The sequence below is a fragment of the Pleuronectes platessa genome, chromosome 2 (genome assembly GCF_947347685.1).
Source record: "Pleuronectes platessa chromosome 2, fPlePla1.1, whole genome shotgun sequence".
In the NCBI taxonomy this organism is placed as follows: Eukaryota; Metazoa; Chordata; class Actinopteri; order Pleuronectiformes; family Pleuronectidae; genus Pleuronectes; species Pleuronectes platessa.
Window position 1 is genome coordinate 23754898 of NC_070627.1, and position 23905 is coordinate 23778802.

The 23905-nt window shown below is 40.4% G+C and overlaps 2 non-coding genes across 2 annotated transcripts; both read left to right on the top strand.

The window, feature by feature from the left end:
• The first annotated feature begins 19208 nt into the window (after positions 1 to 19208).
• On the top strand, positions 19209 to 19280 carry trnae-cuc (transfer RNA glutamic acid (anticodon CUC)). Its single transcript has one exon. It is a non-coding gene; the product is annotated as a tRNA-Glu (tRNA).
• A 3673-nt stretch (positions 19281 to 22953) lies between these two features.
• On the top strand, positions 22954 to 23025 carry trnae-cuc (transfer RNA glutamic acid (anticodon CUC)). Its single transcript has one exon. It is a non-coding gene; the product is annotated as a tRNA-Glu (tRNA).
• Positions 23026 to 23905: the final 880 nt, after the last annotated feature.

Sequence of the window (23905 nt, forward strand, 5' to 3'; positions counted from 1 at the left end):
AGATATGATATTTTTTTATGGACTATAATGTTTCAATTAGTAAAGTACATGCCATGCAGATATTCATGCTCACATTATCACCAACAGACAATTGAGAGTTTAATCTAATTCCAATCTGCATGTCTTTGGACTGTGGGAGGAGCCATGTAAACAATACATGACAATATTGATAAGGATCGGATGGTGTTAAGTTGTAGAAGTGGAGAGCATAGAGCAGTCAGCAAAGTATATTACAGAGTTTCAGCACTTTTTTAAATTATGTTAAAAAACATGCAGCACTAGTTGTTGCTGCTGATTCTGTAAAAACAGACCTCCGCTGCCAACGACAGCTCAGCTCAAACCAATGTTTTTATTTAGATGAAAAGCTAAGCAAACAAAAACTTATCATTAAGAAGATCCAGATGTTTGACTGGCACTGCACAATTTCCTTTGTGTGAAAAGATATCAAAGACACTGCAGGCCATGGACAATGGGCGATTTGTTCCTTCGGTTGGATCTAAACATAGGTAAATGGGGAGCAGCTCTAGCCAAGACAGATATAGCAGTGTTATATAGCATGGGTCATATTGGAATTGTCTCTTGCTACAGGTCAATGTTCAAAGGATAACGGATTCAAGAGCTCGAAATTTGAAGTTATTAAACCTGTACTTTTACTAGGAATATTGACAAATAATAAGACATTGTTTTGATTTCCAAACTGAGAACACACTGACCGGAAGTCTAAAACATGAGCATCCTTTTTGGATACTGAGCCATTTAATCTGTCAGAACAGAGTAACTGATTGGTAAAAGCAGTGCCTGCTCACTCAGCAGCACAACCACAAAAGGTAGATCAGAGTTACATTCCACCATAATATTGCATTCAGGAGGGAAACTCTCTGAAGAAGATAATGTTAAAAAAGTTTTCTCAGTTTGAGTTGTTTATTCTTATCAAAACCGTAAAAGACCCTCTGAATATGCTGTTATACGTTGTTCACACTAAATTATTTTTTGCCCGATTTTTTCTCTTGCCAACAAATATTGGAACTCGAAGACAAAATCCACAGATAGGAGCCAAATCTGTTTTGATAGGCATTCGCCAATAACCATGTGGGAACATCAACGCATCGCCTCGTCCAGCGAGTTTTCACGTAGACTAAATACATATTGACGGATCTGCAACAACTACAGCTGATCTGAACGCCATTTAGTTTTTCTGCATTTATTTGTGTTCAATTATCAACATCAACAACTTTACTCCTGTCTTTTATAAGTACCCAGACAATTTGTACATGATCAGTACACAACAGTTCCACCAGCAACATAATACTTGGGTTTATATGCACGGTTTGCCATGATGGTTTGCTAAACTAACTGTGGTTGCCGGGCGGATTTAGCATGTGGTTAGACAGCTTGATCACTTTCTCACTTATTCTTTTTTTGTCCTGTTTTTTCTCCCACCTCCGCGTAGCAACCTTCTCCCCATGTAACAGATTCGAAAGGTGTTTCATTACTCACTCACTTCCTTCACTATCTCCAGTCACGCATCCCAGCAATAAGGCACACATATGCATCCATGCAACTCAAAATATTCAGACTTCCCACCTACGCATAAAAAAAAAACTCCATGTAGCGCCAAAAGCTAAAACATACCATACTGCATCTGCATAAGGGACGGGAGCTTTAGAATATAAATAAACAAACACCCAATAAGAGGGTTTCTCTGTTCTCTGTCAACTGTGGCAAAGGAACAATCCTGCATCCGGAGGAGTCTCCCCATCTCGTCCCAAGAGAGCACACTGCCTTTGCACCACTGAAGAAGTGAGTTTACGCCACAACATGCACACTCTTTAAATATTAATAACATCTGCCTAGTAACTAAACATGAGCTCGCCATGGGTTGCTCCGCAGCTAGCGCCCACAGGGCAGGGAAGACACGTCAAGCCTGAGAGAGAGGTCAGCTGCTCGCTCAAACGGATGGATTTAATGGAGGGGAAATGTCGAAAAAGCCCAACCAATGAAATTCGTATATTCCCACATAGAACCCTGAAGACAGATCAAAGGCAGACTGATAATCTGCCCTTTCCTTCTCTGCATTAATGCCCGTCCCCTGATACGTACAGTAGTGGAAATCCTCTTGTGATCACCGAGCACCTGCAGGGTATACGGGTTGGGTGTGAAGCTTATGTTGGAACGGATGAACCATTTCTTCTGAGCGCTGATGTGCTCCCCCTCACCACCCTGGAGAGAGCTGTTGGTCCATGGGCAACAGCCAGATTTGTTATTATAAGATATATTGCCTTATAAAGAAGTGGTAAAGATGTCAGGTGAGATAATGTAAATAGCAACAAAGTCTGCAGACATTTCTAACACATGAAAAAACGCAAAATTTTTACAGCAAAACGAACAAGGTTAATAAAGAACAGAAGGTGTCATACACATAGAAGGAGCTGGAGAAGATGTCACCTTATAGGTTATAGACTAACTACAGACATTTTCCCATGGCCGTGTCTGAAATGGTTTATGATTCACAATAACCACTCACCATCAGAAGGGCGAGGCTTGTGGAAACAGCTTGTTTCTCTCATTGACTGTCCCTTTACTTCACGGTTATTTATCTTCTGTCTGTGGATTGCTGCAGTTGAGGGTGATGGGTGTAACACTTGAAGTAAAATACATGTTTCCTGCTTATCTGCCTATATGTAGCCTCACAACTAGAATATTTTGTTTCTACTGAACCCTGGAGCTCACTGATCTTGTCTGCTGGGGACTTTCATTGAATAATGAACACATCATCTCTATTGTAATTTTCTCCTCCGTTGCACATTTCACATATTTCAGTCTTTGACATGGTCATTACAAAATATCTGCTTTGATGAGCAATTTTTCAAAAAAGTGTTTACGCCTCCCGATCAACACCATCCACCAAAAAAATAAAACAATCCTCAACCATTCACTGGACCACTAAGCATGCTCTGCCCACTTTGGGTACCAGAGAGTGTCAGGTTTCTTATTATGTTAGATGAACAGCCAACGCCTGCTGCCATTAAGCAGGCTGTAAATGTTACACACAAAAGTGGTGATTACACCTGCTGGTCCTCTATGGGCGGAGCACAATGCAGCTCTTTAAGAGAAAGAGAACAAATCAGTGTGACATTTGTAAAAGGATTGTGTATGTGTTCACCCCCCCCCCCCCCTCCCATGACTGGCACTTCAGAGAGAAGGAGCTTAAAGGCAGACCCCATGGGGATCAAACATCCAAAGCCCAAGTGGCAGCCCAGCTAACAGCATGGGATCTCACCAGTGTCAAGGTGATTGGCTTTGTCCAATAAACCCAGTGTAGCTCAATGACAAAGTCAGACTATTACAGAAAGACTTCAGGACTCTTTATTGTTCTCCTGTGTTTGGTCTGTTAATATAATAACATTCAAGGTTCATTGGAAACAACCAAATGCTAAATGCTAATCTCAGGATGCTACAATGCACACTGAAAATGCTAACATGTCGATGTTAAGAGATGATGAGAATGCTGATGTACTTTCACAGGAAAAAGCCAAAAACCAAAGTTCACCAAAGTAAAAATTTGGTTTGATGTTTGTGCCAGAAACACAAAGTGACATCACACAGTTGTCGAGATATTGGTACTATTGGAAAAGTCAGGTGATTGGGATTTACGAACTTTGATGCCGATCCATTCAACAGTGGTTGGAATTATTCAATCCATTCAAAAGTGAGGGACTTACTGCCTGACCAGCTCTGTGCCAAGAAACCTCACCCAGCAACGTTTTCAAAAGTGCAGCTGTGCAACTGTTTGATGCTGCCGGACAATAAAAAGAACCTGGCAGCACCAAATGTGATTCTGATGTAATTCCTGTCATTAGCTCACAATGTTATACTTGGAATTAGAGGAGCAACAGACGTGATTTTGTGAAGCTCTTCTCCAGTAAGGACTATCTTGCCATTTTTAAGATGGTACTTGACAGCGGACATTGTGTTTACTTATACACTGCCAGTCAAAAGTTTTAGTATACACAACTTGACATTTAAGGAGTTTAAGGCCAGTGAACATCCTTAAATCATACCAAAGTAAGTGGTAAATCATGTACTGTTTATTCATAGAGAACAGGCCTTTATCATATGAATGATTTACTTATGAACTAAATGATTCAATTCCTACAGTTTGTTAATAACCTACAATCCCTCTATCTGTACATAAGCAGTGTGAGTGTTTTTAAAACCCTGATGACGTAGTACTGTATGTTGTACCAGTAGAAAAGGAAAACTGACTGGTTTGTTCCTACACTATGAGCTGAAGCCTCAGGAGAACCGATCCAGGTCGGAGACTTCACGTGATGGAGGAGCAGCACAGTCTCAAGATTTAAACCTCGTGCTTTGGGTTGAATTGGAAAGCAAGTGAAAGCAAAGAAATCTACAAGTGTGACACATTGCATCAGTGTTTGTATGTACGTTTTTGAACAATGTTACATTTCTATTGTAGAAATAAGGTGACTTCAAGTGTGTCCGACTCCTGAATTAGTCCTAAACATTGGATTATAATTCCCTTTTCCAAATCTTATATTTCTATTCTTTCTGTTTTAAATTCAGAATAGATTTAGACATCACTCTATGTATATTTAACAAATGGGCAAATAGAAGACTTGTAAAACTTTAAAACCTTTAAAGACTGGTGGTGTAAAAACCATTCGCAAGTGCAACTGAGTCTTGCACTTAACCTCAAACTACTCTGCTGTATCGTGTATCTACTCAGTGGAAAACAGGTCTGACTGTGTTTGTACTGGGCAACTTCCAAGTGTGAACATGTTCAACTGGGAGTGTGAAGCACGATGCTCAGAGAAAAGAGCAACGGTGCTCATTAAGAATCTGGCTTGAATCTCTTCACTTAATCTTACTCAGCTTTGTAATATGTCACAGTACAGGAAACCGAACATAAATATGCAACGATACATTAGTCTTTTTTGAGAATGGATGTAGCAACAGCACACAAGCAGCATACAAATTACGTGGTCGAGGTTTAAATTTCAGGGATGGCTACATTTTATCAGGCAGGAGAGTAAGACATGGTGGGGGTTGGGTTCGGGGACTTTCTGTGGCGATGACTTGCATTTTTATTAAGGTTTAGCATAAATCGTCACTCTGCGGCCAACAAGTGGAACTGATGCCATGTAAGGTCTGGCAGGGTTGTCCTTTGAGGCAGAAAAAGAGAGCAGAGAAAGAAGCTTGTGTATTTGCATTCTGCAGCGGAGCAGATGGAGCGTCGGTCATGCATATGCATGAGGCAGTCGGCTGCCAGCCTATCACCTTGACCCTTGCTATGGGACTCTGACCTTGGGACTCAATGGAAGAGAATGGGACATGTCTGAGCCATGGTGTTAAGGCTTTATGTCGTTGCTGGGAAATGTGGCTGAGCCGCGTGACTCCGACGGTCCAGGCCGAGATTCAGACAGTGGAGGAATGCCACTCCGTTCACCCAACACCTGCCTGGTCACATGTTCATGTTTGTAAATGATGGATGGAAGGGAGGAGGAACGAGGTTAACGTCACAAAGACACTTCTGTAACTGAGGCAGATGCTTCGCAAAGGAGAACAGCTCCAAGAGAGGAATGGTGGGTACAAAAAGTAACTTCCATACAGAAATAGCCACAAGCAGCTTGTGTGCATTTGGATACTGCACGCATCATTTGCTACATTGTGGGCAAGTTTGCCCTCCTAATGATTGGAATCCAACCCATCAACTCGACTGACTCATTATTCTAGAATGGTGCAAACTGATCTTTGTGCGATTTCATGGAGCTGATTACAAGATCTAAACTTTAAAAAATGTTCATCTAGAAAATAAATATCCCAAGACTGCAGAGCAAGGGAAGAACATAGCATCCGAACATGTGCAACAGGTTTGGATTCAAGAGATCCAGCCAATATTTGATTTGTCTGTAGTTGTGAGAATCAGACAAATGGCCTCAGACCTGTTAATTTTGCTTAACAAGAGTTCATTTTTTTGAGTTTTACTTAATTCCATCTTTCTTTCTTTCCATTTTTGAAAGTAAGAAAGAATATATGTGTTCTAAATGCGGTGGGAGGGAATGATAACTGTTAAAAATGACAAGATTCATCGAAACATAACAACAGATACTCTTATATATTTCAAAATGTATTAATGGTTATGTTACCTGTTTACCTTCATTTACTTGAAGCAAAACAGAGAAACAATTTCTCATTACTTGGGCTGACGTGCTGACAAAAGCGAAGGCAGCAACATTCATTTAATTATTCAATTAACCTTTACACTGATTCAGGGACAATGTGATCCATAATTTAAATGAACTTTTCACAGGGCTGTCTCAGTGCTGTTCGGTCGCTTCTATTTGTCTCACGATGACGGGAATTTAATTTCACGTCTTCAAAGGTCCTTCTGCCCACGAATGCCCATAGAGTTGACCTTTGCATGATGATACAGCGAGGGGGGGGGGGGTGAATGGCATCTATCAAAACATGGCAGCTGATGTAATGTGCTGATTTTTAAGCATGAACATTTAACCAGTGCTAAAGGAAACAACACAGCAGCAACACAGACCTTGATTGGGTTGCAACGCCTACTCTAAATCCAGGACTTAACCAAGGTCGTAGCTAAAGCAAGTAGCTGATCAGGTTGAATTCGAATTATTTTGTTTTATTTATATCCACATACATGGAGAACTATGTATTTTAGAGGAATATTGGTGCTCCTGCACTTTTGAGTGAATGTAAAATGCAGAATCTGATAACCTAGCATAGGTCATTTAGGAAAAGGTTAGTAGCGTAACCTTGTAGTGTGAGGTAAGCTGTGTTATTTTTGTGAAATGTCATTCATTAATGATAATGATGATTCAATAATACCAGTTTAAATCAGTATTAAACTGCATCAGGTCAAATTTGTCAACCACATTTTATATGAATTATATGTATTAGGGCCACCGGTTATTATTATATTCAGGCAAACTAAATATTACATAATTTACAAAGAAAAAGTTGTAATATAACAAGAACATAAAGTTAGCCAATGAAATCACACATTTATGTAGATAAAGTCATAATGTTATAAGAATTTCATGATACTTTTTGGCCCAAGAATGAAAAAGATTGTGCAAGAGACTGAGTGTATTCTGGAGAAAGAACCACACAGACTTTGAAGTTGAGTTTTATGCAGAGGAGGAATGTTTGGCATAGTGGTTGACTGGTGGATTGTGCAGCATGTTCGTTGATGGTGGTTTTGGATTGTCATCATGGTGGTGGTTCGTTATGGTGGATTGTGGATACTTTTCGAATATTTTTTAAAAAACTGTTTCTTACTTACAGCAAGACTGCTTGATATACAATATGCCTACTCACATATTCTACCATTACTGAGAATAACTCCTTGCTGTCATTGCTGCTCCCTTCATCTCTATTAGGTAATTTCTTATGTATAAATACTTAAAACATTGACACACTTTTCCATTATGTTAAAAACTGTCTCTTCTCTTCAATGTTGTAAATATTGTAATTTTGTTGATCTGTTCAGCTGAACGCAGCATCTATTGCATTTCTGTACGTCCTGGGAGAGGTCGCACATGGCTCAATCTGAGGTTTCAAAGTTTTTTACCCTGTTAAAAGTTGTTTTTTTGTCGTTTTTACTCACTCAAGGTTAAGGAAAGAGGATGTTACACCTTGTTGAGTCCTATAAATTTTAATTTGTGAATATGGGGATAGAAAGAAATTTGATTCATTGATTGATTGATTTTAAGGTTATTGTTGGTATCTGTTGTTCAAAGGGTTTCTCAAGGAAACAGTGAGATTGTTTAAGATTTGACGAGCATCGGTTCCTGATATATTTTTTTTCTTTTCTTTTTCTAATATCATTACTTTTTTCTCAAAATCTCAGATCTTTAGTGTGGCCCCCCCACTTCATGGAAATATTTAAAATAAACGAATTTCTACACATAAATTGGTATATGTGGGGCAACCTGTTTATGATGTTTAAAGGTCAACTTACTAAACCCTTTCGCAACAACTAGGTCAGGTTTCATCTTACAAGAGTTGATGCGAAGTCTGCAATCTGTAACTGAAACTGTGACAAGTTCAGAAATATCCAGAGCTGTGTGAAACACACAACACGACTCATGTCTATGGGTTATTGTACATATTATTTATATAGTTCTCCAGAGATATACAGTGATTAATGAAGACCCATAGATTACCTCAGAGACACTCATATGGGATATAAGCTCCCCTCCTGATTCATACCCTTAACTTTATTTAACTGCTGCACTACATCACTTTTTTGACCGTGTTTGTCAGTATTCCCAGTGCACAAACCGACAACCCATTAGTCACTGTAACGGAGGGATCCCCATGTGGAAGGAGGGAGTGTTCCTGCTCAAGCTGTGCATGTAGGTGCATCCTCGGCTGGGGAAAGGAGGGCACGGTGCCATCGTCATGCACAGCAAAAAAAGAAGGTTGTTTCTCAGGGACTGTGGGGGAGACGTTCCGTGTGTGTGGAGAGAGCTGGAGTGTGTCTCCTTGAAGAGTGACACTGCTGAGGCGAGCAGAACAAAGAGACATCAAACAAGCAGGGAGTTGAGACTGAGCATTGTGTGTCTGTACATGCATGAGTAGTGTGTTTGTGGTTGTGTGCAAAGAAACAAAGGAATGCAATCAAATGACTGTATTGATAGCACCTCCATCTTGCAGAGAGATAAAATGGGTCTACTTCACAATAGCTCTTTCAACTCATAACATTGAGTAAGCACAGGTCGACTGTAAGTGTATAAGATGGCGACAGACTATGGTGCATTTTTCTAACCATTAATGAAGCTGCAGATATACTGGGATACCGTACACAATTTCATTCCTTAAATCACTTTGCATTGTTAATTGCAATCATCTAATTTTCTACCAGCATAATCATTATTAATTAAAGCCCCCTAACAGTTCTGTGACAGATAGGATTTTCAGTGTCTGCATTCAGCAGGAGGTCTGAAATATACTGTATGTGTGTTTGTGTAAGCATGTGTGTTAGTGTGTGTACTCTTGTTGTCGCCACACCTCACAGGACTGTGGCTCATGCAGCTCATCTCTCACCACAGCCTCAGGTGTCTCTGCATAATGGGAATATTGAATAAGGCCATCAAAAAGGGAATATTGATATTTTTCACTTACTGGCTCCAATTTAATCAGTGGAAAATACTGCCTGTCAAAAATATAATTAAAAACACTGATCTAATTAAACTGTTGCTACAGTAATTTTGAGATGCTAACACAGCTGTAACACATCTCTCATTACATTTTAGACTGTGCACCACGTAACAGTTCCTCCAAGTCAGAGCTAAAGCTGACAAACATCCATGCTTTTATTCTGTAGACTTATGTAGATTAGTGCTAGTATCTTAGCACACATTGCTGAAAGTTTGACGTGGTATATGTTGCCTAAAATAGGGGGTTTGTTCCCTTTGTTGTGTTCGTGTGAAGTCCAGGAGGAGATCCAGGAGGGGAGTAATATTAAAAGTAAAGGTGAGCGAAAATAAGTCAGGGAAATATGCTCAGCAACTGAGATTGTATTGAATAAACTGTTAAAACAAGCTTCTGAGAACGCAGCGGCCGATCGCAGCGGCCGATCGCAAAACTAAAACGGTAACTTAAGTTTAGGCCAAAGCTAAACTGAACAATCCTCCACTATCTCAAAAGAAGAACAATTCAGCACACCAGCTGTCAAATGGCCAAAGAAGATCCAGAGAGGTTTTTTATACTCCAGGTCCTGATGGAGTGAGTGGATGCAGGTGGGATCCACTGACAAGGAGGGGGAGGGTGGAGACTGGAGAAAAAGTGTGCACACAAACACACAAACACAAAAATTTACTCAAAGCACTGAGCAGCACCATATGGACCAAATACATCAAACAAGCTGGCAACCTTCACTATACCATAAAACACTGTGCCCAGGTGCACTGCATATTATACAAAACCTGTATGCCACAACATTAACTATAAAAACAGGCATCTAACAAGGATAACAGAATTCATTATCATTATCCTCCATCCAGAGGAAATCAGTTTTTCACAGAAAGATCAGGTTCGAACACAAAAAGCAAAGTTATATAGAGTAACGCACATGTTTGTCTTTCACTGAAGGAAGTAATCAATCAATCAATCAACTCATTACCTCGTGGTTATGTTTTCCCCCCAGTCTGAGTGGTTTTTGGTTGTTGTGTATTTTTGTTTAGGAAGATTACACAAAAACAACAGAACAGGTTGACACAAAGGAAGGATGAGGCATGGGTCATTACATTTTGGAGCAGATCCGGATCAGGGGGCCGAGCTAAGACTTTTTCTCTACTTTCCTCAACAGTTTTCCCAAGGGATAATTTATGGTTTCGTTAGAAAGAAAACTGGCACAGGGAGTTAATATCTATAAGTGTGTGAATTAGGGTGCAGCTCAATGCAATTTAAGGGACAGTTGTTGCACTGGTTAGTACAATTTAACAGGTCATAAAACAGTATGAAATTCGACAGTGAAACAGTTTGAGGCAGGAATAAATTAAATAAGGTCAAAGGTCAAAAATATAGTCATAGAACTAATGAAATATATTTAAAAATTCTAAAATAAAACTAGATAGTAGACTAAAGACAAATGAAAGCAATGAGGAAGCTAAATATTTTTAAAACATGAATAAAAGACAGTAAATATTGGTCATAAAACTGTGCAATGTAAAGCCAGATCGAAGATGTGTTTGATTACATATAAAGATTCAACACAGTCAGAGCAGTCTTCTGCAAAGACCCATGGCTGTTAAATTGTGCAACTGTTATTTAAAGCACAAATCATTGTACTCGAGCAGAGGAAGACATACTGCTGACAGTTATCTGTAAACTCGATTGGACTTTGATAGATGCTACTATCGATAGATGAGAAATGACACTGACCTATTGTTTGTTATTGACATCAGATATTTGAACCCTCTGTCTCATCTGTGTAACAGTGTCATTCACGCAGCAGTTATTATGACAAGGACACGGACAAGAGAGCTGCGTTAGCACTGAGGATAGAAATCGCTCCATCACAGAGACGCGCTGGCTAAGCTCAATGTTAATCAATACTATCACTGTCAGCTCCTCCTCACCTGAGGGAAGGACACATGGCTGCTGCTCATCTGTTGTCCTTCATTACACAGCCAAAGTCATTGTTACCTTGTAGGTACGACTACGGTTTAAAAGACATTTGATGAGCGAACTGTCAAACCAACATTGAACGGAAGTGAGGAATGCTGAATATGAATTTGGTTTGTGACGACCACTCCCTCCCACCTTTATAACTGTTCCAGAGGATGTTCACACAATTGGGTCCAGACATCCTACGGAGTTTGCCTTTTACACAATGCAGCAGGAGATGCTCCAGGTCTGATGTGTTCACAACAACACAGAAATCTCTGCAGCATTCAGGTGAGTGGCGCTGCAGCAGGCAGAGGCAGGATGTTAACATTTTGTTGTCATCGGCCTTATCCCCATCAGCTCTCGTGACATCTTTGTCTTCTACTTGTGTGGCACCGCTTTTTTATCAAGATATATTTTCTTTTTGTTTGTATTTCTGATGTGTGCTGCGTGTCAAAAATATAATCATAACGCACACTGAATCCTCTGGACAATCTCCTGCTGTGTTCTAACATCAGCTCATATGGACATTATCCAGAGTTTTTACCAGGGGGCTCGATGGAGCAGGTCTGCAGAAAGTCTGGAGGCTCACACTCAGACATTTGCATTCTCAGATTCAGCCCCTCCAGAGATTGTCAGGAGGTTATCCAGAGTTTGGTGTGTGTCTGAAAGCAACTCAGGTTATTTTTCAATTCTCTTCATTTTCATTCTGGGCCGGGACCAGGTTATTGACTGACAAGTCTCTTCAGCTCATCTCCCCCACCCCTTCTCTCACAGTGTTTGACAAGCCACAGATGTCGAATATCTCCCGCCCACGCCGCCACCATCACCAAATAAAGTAGAAATGCAAAAGAGATGGAGTGTGTGAGTGTGGCCAAGGGAAACAAATAAAGTGTGTCCCAGTAGCCATTACTACATCACTGACAGGTGTCATGGATCGTGTATAGCTTCAACTCCATTCTGATTTTTGTTTTTAAAAACATCAATACATTTACACCTGGTGTCCACACCACTCTTGAGTCTTCACCACTGCTGGCCCTGTGTTAGTTTTAAAACTCTGTTTTTATTCCTGATTGGTTTTTATCAGTCATGAACATAGACCATAGACCATAGATAGGTTAGTACCCAAGAGCTCTTAAACAACAACATCACTCATCTTCTGGACCTGCACTATAAATCATATGTGAAGCTATACAAGGCATTTCCTCGTCCTCCCACTATCCAGAAGTGAAGCCAAAATATGTACGCCACCATCTTTGGAGGTAGACTCTGCACTGTGGTGATCCAGGGTTGGACCAGGTGTAGAAATGTTTTGCCGATCCAAATGCTCGACCAATCGTGAGACTGTCTCAGTTTTCAATCAAGCCGGTTACCGCATTTCTATAGCATCAAACAAGTAATTAACACCAAACTTGACAAACATCAACTAAATAAGAATCACTTAAATTGACAGAAACTTTCTTTAAGAAAAAAGTATTCAAATCACTGTCACATAGAGTTTAACAAGGTGCAACACCCTCTGCTCTTAACCCTCAGCAAGAGTGAGGAAAAACTTCCCAAACATAAAACTAAGCTATAGGCTGACTTTTCTCTGCAGGGTTGAGCATCTGTCCCACTTTGTCGGAAACTTTCTTCTGAGATTCTGTTCAATATCGATATGACTGCAGTGGTGTTCTACTGGATTCATATCTCGTGACTGTGGAGGTCACTGAAGTTCATGGAACAAACTGTCATGTTCATGGAATCAGTTTGAGGACTTTGCTTTGTAACATGGAGCGTTAGCCTGCTGGAAGTAACATTTAGAAGATGGTCCACTTTGGCTATAAAGGGATGAACATGGTCATCAACAATAGTAACACTAATGATTTATGGTAGTAATGGATCAACCCCAGAAGAGGTGATACATCCTGGACATGTCACAGTCCATCACAAGGTGAAAATCCCAGATCAGCAGATATACTCAAACCAGACCGTCTGGCACCAGGAATCACACCAAGGTCAAAGTCACTGAGAACTCAATGGGAAATTATTGTAAAGCAACATTATCTTAAAAGTACAAATAAGGTTAATTTATGAGGCTTGATATGTTGATGCTATCTTCAGTAAAAGAGTCTGATTCAACCTCTGGACTAAATTCACGCTGACATTAATGTAGCTACTGATCCAACTCATTGTTTTACCAGAGTCAGAAGATGACAACTGTGGTGAACAAGACAACCATCGTGGGAGACACTTCATCATCCATCCATTATCTAAACCACTGATGCTTTAAGGGGGCTGGAGTCTCTGGTTCTTGTGGATAAACTGTATGATAAACACCTGCGGGGAATTTCATTCTTCAAACCCTAACCCCTCATCAAATTCGATAAAAATATTAATGTGCCCTCATATAAAACTTAAAGAAATGTATGTAAACTGATAGTTCAAGGCAATAATTCATGTTTTGTCATGTCCATGGAAATAATGGTACCGAAGATACTGTTGTGATGTAAAATTCTACATCCTCTATACTCTTCATAGGTTTCCTTCTATTATCCTCATAGCTGGATTAATGATGTGACCAAGCAGAGAAGGGATCAGGAATACTTCATTTCTAGAATGTTTTTGACAAGATATTGAATAAACAGATCAATGGAGACCCCTCCGGAGGCTGAGGGCAGATCACCTAAGTTAGGTACAGCCAGATGTTCCCTCTACATCCATGTCAACAGCTGATCTATGGCGTCTTCCAGCACTTTAACTACCTGCTCTGCGGTTCAACATTTCACGCAGCAACAGGCACATCCTCCTCCAGCTCCGTGTCAGGACCATCTTTAAACTGACAAAAACCTGGTGCACAGTCTGCCAGATGATTCCAAATGATCTTGCCACGCGTCTCCATCCACCTGTGGCTTGGTTTGAGCAGGTCTGTGCTTCTACATCTTTTATAGCTTGATCTTGATTCTGATCTGGCTCAGTCTTTTTCTCCTGCAGCAGGAGATCCCCCCTAATTTCAATCTGCATTGTTTCTCTGTAATTCTTATGTCGAGGTCAGAGAAATTAAAAAGCAAATTGCGTCAAGAAAGCAAAGTAAACTAAGCGAATCGGTAGTAGAGAGCTAAGTAAGGACCAGGTGAACTTAGTGAACCAAGTAAACCAAGTGAGGATTGAACACTGATTGACAAATAGATCTGTTCAGGCTTAGACTATGATCATGAGACAGAAGTTTGGTAGTGATAGCACTATGCACACTGGAGTCCATGGTCTATGTATACCCGCTATGGAGAACATTGTGTATTTATGGCGTGTCCTCATACTTTGACGCCACGCCATGGTCACACCGTGTGATGAACAATCGATCTTTGAGTTAATTCGTATCTCCATCTTGTTGTGATGACACTCATTTAAATTTGAAGTTGATCTGACGAAAGCCCTGGTACAAGTACCTCAAAGTAAAATGTGGAATATGGCCAAAATGGCCTCAAAAATCAGGCTTCCTGTTGCGTTTTTTCAAATTGCACCTATAGACTTTTTGTTTGTCTGTGCCTGTCAGTGCTGGGGTCCTAATAATCCTTACAATTTCAATAGGGCCTCACTGTCGTCAGTGCCTGTCAGTGCTCAGGCCCTAATAAATTCCAATAATCCCTTTCTTATTGCTCTGCTTTTGGTCTCCACCAACTCTTCCGGAAAATATATGGCTCCATAGCTGCTCAATGCATCACTATGGTCACCAGTTAGTTTTTCTGTATGTCTGTGTGCTTCTTTTACTCTAGACAGCTGCGTGTTATGACCAGTAACAATGTTATGAGAGTGCTGAGAGCAGTGGCGATTCTACATTAGGGGCACATGGGGCACTGCCCCACCAGATCCAGATGGCGCTGCTGTGCAGAAACTCAATACATCTGTACTTTGTGGCAAAATATATTTTATTTTATTTTATATGCAAAGTAGCGTGAATGTGTGTGTGAATAAACTTGACTCACAAGCATTATAGTCTTGTTTTTGAGTAATTTGATTCGTGTGTGTTTCTGTCTGTGTGCTTGCTCTGTGAACTGAGCTTCTCTCTTGCCGTCCGCCTCTGCTCTGGGGGCAACGGCCCAAGCTTAAGACTGTTACCATGGAAACACCAATGAGCGTGAACCACACAGGCCGAAGTTAACATTGGGTGGTGGGCGGAGCTGGGGCACTTTCAGATGTGCCCCACGAAATCTGCCTAGCAACTCGACTCGAATAATGCGAAACGTGACTCCAACTCCGAGCCTGTTGCCTGCTCGGCTTCACCTGAGCTAGCAAGCTAACAGGCTAACAGGCTATCCCCCGTCAGTGAACACTGACCGGGGATGTGGAGAGGCTTCACTCACATAACGGATGAATAATACGGTTTGATCTTCAGTTTGTTCCCCTGACAGAGAAGCTAGAGTCGTCTGCGCTCCCGTTTCTGTGGTAAGTCAAGTTTAGTATTGTATTTATGTGTTAGTAGTGATGAGCAGGTACCTGTACATGGTTTGTTAGTTTAGCTCCGCTAGCCTGCAGGCGATGCTAACAGGACCGTACGGAGTTATTGACCGGATATGAACCAACATGATCCGGTCCACCCAGCGGGGGAAAGCGTTAGAGTTCATGAGGATGAGTGTGTCTGGAGATAAAAGGCAAAGCGGCCTGGAACAATGACCCTGGCCGCTGACCCCTCACCGTGAACATGGCAGCAACCCAATGGTTGAAAGTTTTAAAGCTTAAAAAAAAAAATTGCCCTCGCACTACATTAGATATTCGTAACTGTTCAACTAGCGAACGTGTTCAATCCTCTGGAATTTCCTTTCTAGCTTATTCTTCTGCACCTTCTTTCAGAGGGAGACTGTATTTTTTTTACTTTAACTCCCTCTAGCTAGTTAGCTTGTAGCTTCTGAAATTAGAACAGGTACAAAGTATTAAATTTTCGTACATAATTATAATTAGTGCTGTCAGTTAACGACTTTAACGCAAACCCATTTTAACGACGTCAATTTTTGTCTCGCGAGATTAACGCAGAGCTGCCAATTCTCATGTTTTCGCCGTGTGACACAACGCTTTTGCATGTTTTCACACGCACTCACACCACACACAATTCAAGTCACAATAATTTTTTTTAACATCATCGTATCAGGCCGTCATGAAGTACCAGGAGTGGGCGAGTGTGTGTGTCTGTGTGTGCGTGTGCTGCCAGATAGCGCACCGGTCCCGAGGCTCCGCCCCCCACCCCGCTCACTCGCTCAGAGAGACACAGTGAGATCAGAGCTCGTTCATGTGAAGCAGCCGCTCAGTGACTATGGAAACAGTGAAAACACAGTTTCTCTGGTCTCAGCTGCATAGAGATCAGCGCAGCAGCTTCTGGATCAGAGCAGAAGCTGCAGTTGGTTTCTACCGAGCGTCAGTATCTGTGTTCGCCTCCAGTCTGACCTGCTCTCGCTTTTTCTTTAATATTTCGCCAACTAAAATATGTATTTTTAAGCTATTAGGCTGCAGCTATATGTTTTTATTTATTTCAAAATAGGGTACTTCTTATTTCATACATTTTCCACAAATATGGGGAGGAGTCAAATAGCCCTATAAAGTTCTGTTTTTAATTTTTTTCAAAGTAGGCAGACACTTGCCTGTGTATTTTGTTTGTTTATTATTTTGTTGCTTGTCTGTTTGAGTAGCTGGCTGAAAGCAAAGTAGTAGTAGGCTTACCTTTTATTGATAACCTATCTGTTACGGTGCATTGTTTTGAGTTAACTATGACATAAATGCGATTAATCGCGATTAAATATTTTAATCGTTTTACAGCCCTAGTAAATACAATTTGACTTAGCCTAGCTTGTACTCTTCTACCTAGTTATTAGAAAGTACAACTCAATAGAAAGGCCTTAGAAAGATGTCAGACAATTATTAATAATATTATCACTGTGTTCAGAATTTAAAAAAAACATGTCATTATTATTTTAATGGACGAATCTGGAAACTTTCCTCAGACCCCCTTGATATGAGTCATGCACCGGGAAAATACGCCATAGATTGTTTTTAAAGATTGAAGACATGACTGCCTCCCAAATGTGAATCAAAAGCATCTTGATCGCCACCTGGTGACTGGTTGCAGTAAAGGTTATAAATCCAACCTCCTGCATGTTAGTGTACTTGCCATGCACCAAACTTAAAGATAAAAGTAGACGTCAAATAAAACTCTCTGTGTTGTCTGGTTTCTGTCGTTTTAGGTAATTGTCATCACACTGATGTTGATCAAGTGTTTCCGGTAAGTTTGGTTTTAATTAGTTATTTAATGATATGACAAGGGAGTAAAATGTCTTGCTTATCAGAGACTGACTCACTTTTGGTAGAGCACATCATTTTGAAACAAAAACATAGCAGTATGAATGTAACCATCGTCCCAGACTCACAGGGTGAAAACAACAGACCTCAGCAGATAATGGGAGTTGAATAAGAAATCCTCTCTGTGAGTAAATCCACCCACTGCATCCACATTTCTCTAAGTAAACACAAACTGTTTCATGTAACCTGGTTTCCTTCATATGCTACACTCATATATTCCTTAGTGTGACACTATAGCAGAGAAAAATACACATTTCTCTGAATCTGAAATTTAATATTCCTGCTCATTTTAAATGAATTATTCTGCTTATTTCAGCACAGAAAACTTCATCTGGTTAGTATTACTCAACAAAAGCCATCATTTTCTACCACTTCGTTTTTTGAAGAATAACTCTTTGATGATATTATTTTTACTCTTATATTTGTAATAAAATTGCTGAACACATACTTTACCTTCACAACACAAGACTACTAATATTAAGGCCTAGTTTCATCAGCGTATGACCTGAAGCCTCAAACATCCCTCGAGACTTGAATCCTCCTCACAACCTCCACTTCTCTTTGCCTCCACCATTCACATACTGGCCTCCATAGCAACCACCTAAGTGCTGATGTGGCGTTATTTACCTTGAAAGAGAATCACTTTGTATGAACAACCCAAATAGCATACATTATTAAGTCTGAATACTACATGTGAGACTATACCGGCTGTTTAAATTTTAATATCAAAGACCTTCTCATCTGCATGTGAAGTGATGCTGTTTCTGCTTAAGATGAATGAATCGTAATTTGCTCCAGCAGAAACTGTTGTGACTGTGTTTACAGTGTCAAGACACACTAGAGGCACCACATCCATTCATTTTACATGTCATCGTGTGACTGACCTTGAGGAAAGGCTGCACTACCTTGCTAATGAGTTGATATATACATGGGCCTTTTCTTTGTATGGATATAATGTTAATTATGATACCTGTTTTAGTTTTTGTCACATTTTATTCATCTGACTGTTAGTTTATAGTGCAACATGTATTATAACATTTCTGTTCATATTTATTAGTATTTGTAGTTATTAGTATTTTAGTTTAAAACATTCAGTTAAAGATTAAAATTATCAACAGAACGTGAATAATTACAGTTTTTATGTTATGTCTGCGTTGTGTTGCAGGTTTTCACTGAAGTTAGTGTGTTAATCAGCTCCCTCCCCCCATCTTGTATGACTTTGTGAGTCACTGCTACGGTCGGTCTGCTCTCAGTCCACATGAGGATGAAGAAATGATGCTGCCCAGAGGACAAGAAAATATTATCTGTGGTAAAGAAATTAGGTGATGGAAACAGAAACAAAACAGAAGTAGTAGGTATTTCGACTGGAAAGTAAACAGCTGCTAATGTTAAAATTTGATATTTAGACATTTTGTTTTAGTCAATTAACTAATGGCATTAAAAACATCTAGTGTATGAGTATGAGTGTAATTTCTGACTGGAGGTGCAACACCTCTGAGGCGGCAACTGCCATCTTTGTATGTGTGTGGAAAGTCACTTATAAGAGACTGTGAATGATTCACACACATCTGAGTGCTGTGAACCATTTCATTTAGGTAAGAATGTTATTCTGATTTGCTGAGCAAAGTGAGACCTGCAGGAAAAATGTCTGCAAATCTCTTCAACCCCTGCTCCTTTTGAAGGCCAAAAAGTGGGATGCAGCTGCCTTGAGGGGATAAAAGTTGTCCCTGATGGTCTAGTGGTTAGGATCCGGCGCTCTCACCGCCGTGGCCCGGGTTCGATTCCCGGTCAGGGAACTTCTCTATTGAATATTTTAAGTATAGGAGAGCATCATGTTGGGAATGAGTCAGACGGTCCAATTCATAGATTGGCTGGTCCCGAGTCAAGCTGTGAATGACTGATGATGCCTGCAAGTCATAGATCCATCCTGCTATTGTATGAGAAATGAAGTTGAGGTGTATGGAGGACCATACATGACTTAAGTAAAAATAAATAAATAAATAAATGTATAAATAAATACAGAAATAAATAAATAAATGAATAAATAAAAATGGAAATAAATAAATATATACATAAATAAATAAATAAATATGTTAATACCAAGAGAAATGTCAAAATAAATGTCTTAAATATATTTGCACATTTATTTATTCCCTGATACATTTCCTTTTCATTTGCAGCGTCCTTATGCTAATGAGAAAGGCGGGCCTAACCGCAGTCTCGAGCAGGATTGGTCACAGGAGTGTAATGATCCAGCCCTACGTCTGCCTCTCAATGCTGACTGGTGTCCAGTAGCTGTTTGCAGCGTTGAGCCAGTTCACACTTAAAATGAACTAGTTCAAGTTCAGAGGGTTAGTTAAGGTTATTTTTTATTGGGATGATTTAGCTTTCAGTAGTCCTGACTGTGAGCGTCACGTCTGGTGTTGTACTGAGCACAAGGAGCGAGCCGGGAGGAGAAGGAGGAAACAGAAACTCCAGCTCGTTACAAACCACCTGCAGCTTCTGCTCTGATCATGAAGCCGCTGATCTCTGAGCAGATGTGACCAGAGAAACTCTGTGTTTCCACTGTTTCCACTGTTCTACAAAGTGACTAACTGGCTGTTTCATGGTGAAGAGCTCAAGTCTCTGTCACTGCCCGTGTCTCTGAGCGAGTGTGTGACGGAGCGCAGGGGCTGTGCGTGTGTAGCTCAGTTGACCAATCCTGCTCGAGACTGAGGTTAGGCCCGCCTTTCTCATTAGCATAAGGACACTGAAAAGTGGAAATAAATAAATGTGGAAATAAATAAAAGTTGGAATAAAAGTGGAAATAAATAAATAAATGTGGAAATAAGTTTAAGACATTGATTTATTTAATTCTGCATTTATTTCCACATTTATTTATTTATTTCCACATTTATTCCAACTTTTATTTTTCGATTTCAGTGTCCTTATGCTAATGAGAAAGGCGGGCCTAACCTCAGTCTCGAGCAGGATTGGTCAACTGAGCTACACACACACACAGCCCCTGCGCTGCTCCACACACTCGCTCAGAGACACGGGCAGTGACAGAGACTTGAGCTCTTCACCGTGAAACAGCCAGTTAGTCACTTTGTAGAACAGTGGAAACAGTGGAAACACAGAGTTTCTCTGGTCACATCTGATCAGAGATCAGCGGCTTCATGATCAGAGCAGAAGCTGCAGGTGGTTTGTAACGAGCTGGAGTTTCTGTTTCCTTCTCCTCTCGGCTCGCTCCTTGTGCTCAGTACAACACGAGACGTGACGCTCACAGTCAGGACTACTGACAGCTAAATCATCCCAATAAAAAATAACCTTAACTAACCCTCTGAACTTGAACTAGTTCATTTTAAGTGTGAACTGGCTCAACGCTGCAAACAGCTACTGGACACCAGTCAGCATTGAGAGGCAGACGTAGGGCTGGATCATTACACTCTTGTGACCAATCCTGCTCGAGACTGCGGTTAGGCCCGCCTTTCTCATTAGCATAAGGACACTGCAAATGAAAAGGAAATGTATCAGGGAATAAATAAATGTGCAAATATATTTAAGACATTTATTTTGACATTTCTTTTGGTATTAACATATTTATTTATTTATTTCTGTATTAATTTATTTATTTTCTTTTTTATTTATTTATTTATTTATTTCTGTATTTATTTATACATTTATTTATTTATTTATTTTTACTTATGTCATGTATGGTCCTCCATAGAGGTGTAGATGTTTTGTGAGCTAAATGGAGAGAGAACACGACGTGTGGCTCGATGAAAGTCCATGTCTTAAACAGGCTCCTCTTTTACATATTTGTTATATCAGGTCGACAAAGATGGCCTCTTTCACTCCCTGCTTCAAACCATCTGTCTTCTCGTTAGTACTTCTTTAAGTCATTACATCAAGTGAGTTTCTTGCTATTTGGAGGTTGTTGCCTTTTTCACTGCCCTTAACTTTTACTGATATCATCTAACGATATAGAACAATAAATAAATGAACAACATTTTATCTATGATTGCAGCTTGCAGGCAGCATCATTTATTAATGTTAACAAGGACATTTTCCACTCCTCTTTTCCTTCTTGCATCATTAGCACCAGGTGTCTGGTTGACCTGTTAGCAGACAAGACGGCCAAGTTATGGCCTTTTCTGGTTCTAACAGCCGGTGGATCATCTTTTCTCCTTCTGTGACCAGTCTGAGCTGAGGTTTGCTGATTTCCACTTGAGCATCCCTGAGAGCCTGCTGCTGCTTCCAGCGGTGAGCAAAGGCTGCCACAATCTTTTTTATAACTCGCACTGTTCGCTCAATCCTGGGGTCCTTCACACAGATAAAGAGAGATAGTTAGTCTCTCTCTCCATCTCTCTCTCAAATACACGCACTCCCTCTCACACATACACACACACATCTCCTCTCTCTCTCTGTCTCTCTCTCTCTCTCCCACACACGCACACACTAGTGTGACCAGATGGACTTATTAGATCTTTAACCAGATCAGACTGTCATAAAGCTATAGGTGCACACATTTTAAAAATATATTCTCATCGCAGATTCCTCCCACAGTGGTGTCTGCACTTTCCGTCATCAGGTTTAAAACAGGTTGAATGGACAATCTATTATTTATGATAACCTATTCTGTGCAATAGACAAATGAAAGCAGATCAATACATCAATACATCAATCACACAGGTTTTACAAAAATGAAAGGGACATTTTTATTAACTAAAGGCAGGAATTATTTCCCATGACAATAATTGTTTTGAGACTGCCTGCTATTATGAACAGACGTGGGGGTTATAATGGAGAGGATTATGATTTGGGGATTTGTTCTTACTTGATTTTTTGAGAAAAGTGACAGACATTTGTCATTAACCTCATTAAACCACTCGCAATAAGCAGGAATTCTGCAGCTTCCAGTCGCTGTCGACGTAGTGCCACGGTCAGGCTGATGTATGTTGTCGTGGTTCGGCTCGACCACAGGTCCGTGGTGGCTCTTGTCACATGGGGAGACGCTAGAGACAGCCCCACTAGCGACAGATAGACGTAGTCGCTTGTAAACCTTTGGGCCGCACACCAACAGCTGCTCGTGTCTCCTGCTCGCGTGCCTTCACAGCCTGGTTGCACTCAGCGGTGTCTTTTCGCTTGAAGTGGGGAAACAAGTTTTGTGTGTTTCCACCTTTAGCACTATAAGTTTTCTTGCATACGAAGTAGTTTCTTTTAAGGGAATCGTTATCGGACGCTGATAAACTGCTCTCGCTTTCAGGCATGTTTGGGTTTGTGACGTTATTGTGCGCGCCACGGAACGTAAATGCGTATGTCTCATTGCGTCGCTATATTATTTATTATTACGTAAAAAATTATACCGGTATTATGATTGAAGGTATGCTATGGCACAGCCCTACCTTGTCACTGGAGGTACCTCAACTCCTGCTCACTTTAAACCCAGAAATTTTTGTTTAGCTGCCTTCAAAAGCCATATAGCAGTCCCTGATGGTCTAGTGGTTAGGATCCGGCGCTCTCACCGCCGTGGCCCGGGTTCGATTCCCGGTCAGGGAACTAACTTATTGAATACTTTGACTGCATCTGCCTACATAGGAGCACATCATGTTTACAATGAATCAGACGGACAATATTGCCCAATTCACGTTAGCGATGTTAAATAGGCAGGTCCAGGTGTGAATGGCTGATGATACCTGTCATAAATAAGTCATACATCTGTCCTGCTATCCTATGAGAAGTTAGAGTTGGTCTGTGCTTGGTCAATAAATTATAAAATGCAATGTACGGGTAATCTAATATTAGTGTTACCATTAATTTGATGAATACGACAAAGTGTAAAGACAAAATAGAGAGAGAGACAATAATCTCTACTTCTGGCCATCACATACTGAAATAAAAGCCAGATCAAAGCGGTCCATGAACGACCTATCTTTTCACTCACAGTCTGCATAACATGGAGATGTATTATATGGTAGTAGCACCTCGGAGCTCGGTACACATTAAGACAATATTTGTGTTGACAATATAGAATCACCACACGACAAGTATTTTTCGTAACAGGATCGTGGCACAGGCAGAAAAGTCAAATGCTGGGGGCGCCATCGATCCAAAGGGATACCAGAAGTAAAGGAAGAAAACAAACAAAAAACTAAGAATTTGTAATACTCTCTACTTCGCTTGGTTAGGCTAGTCCACACAGTGCCATCAAAGTGCTGGAATAACATGAACTGAAACACGATATGGTGTCTGATTAGAGATGTGTATTAATTCAGGAGGATGAAGTTGACCCAAGGACTAAACCAGTCACCAGAGTTATTAGTGAAAACCTCCACCTCCTTTGCTTAAGAATAGTAATATTCCACTTGTAACTCTTGGTTTTTGTATCAAATTTTCCCTGTTCATATATTGTTTTGCCATTGGGAGAAGAATAGGTTGT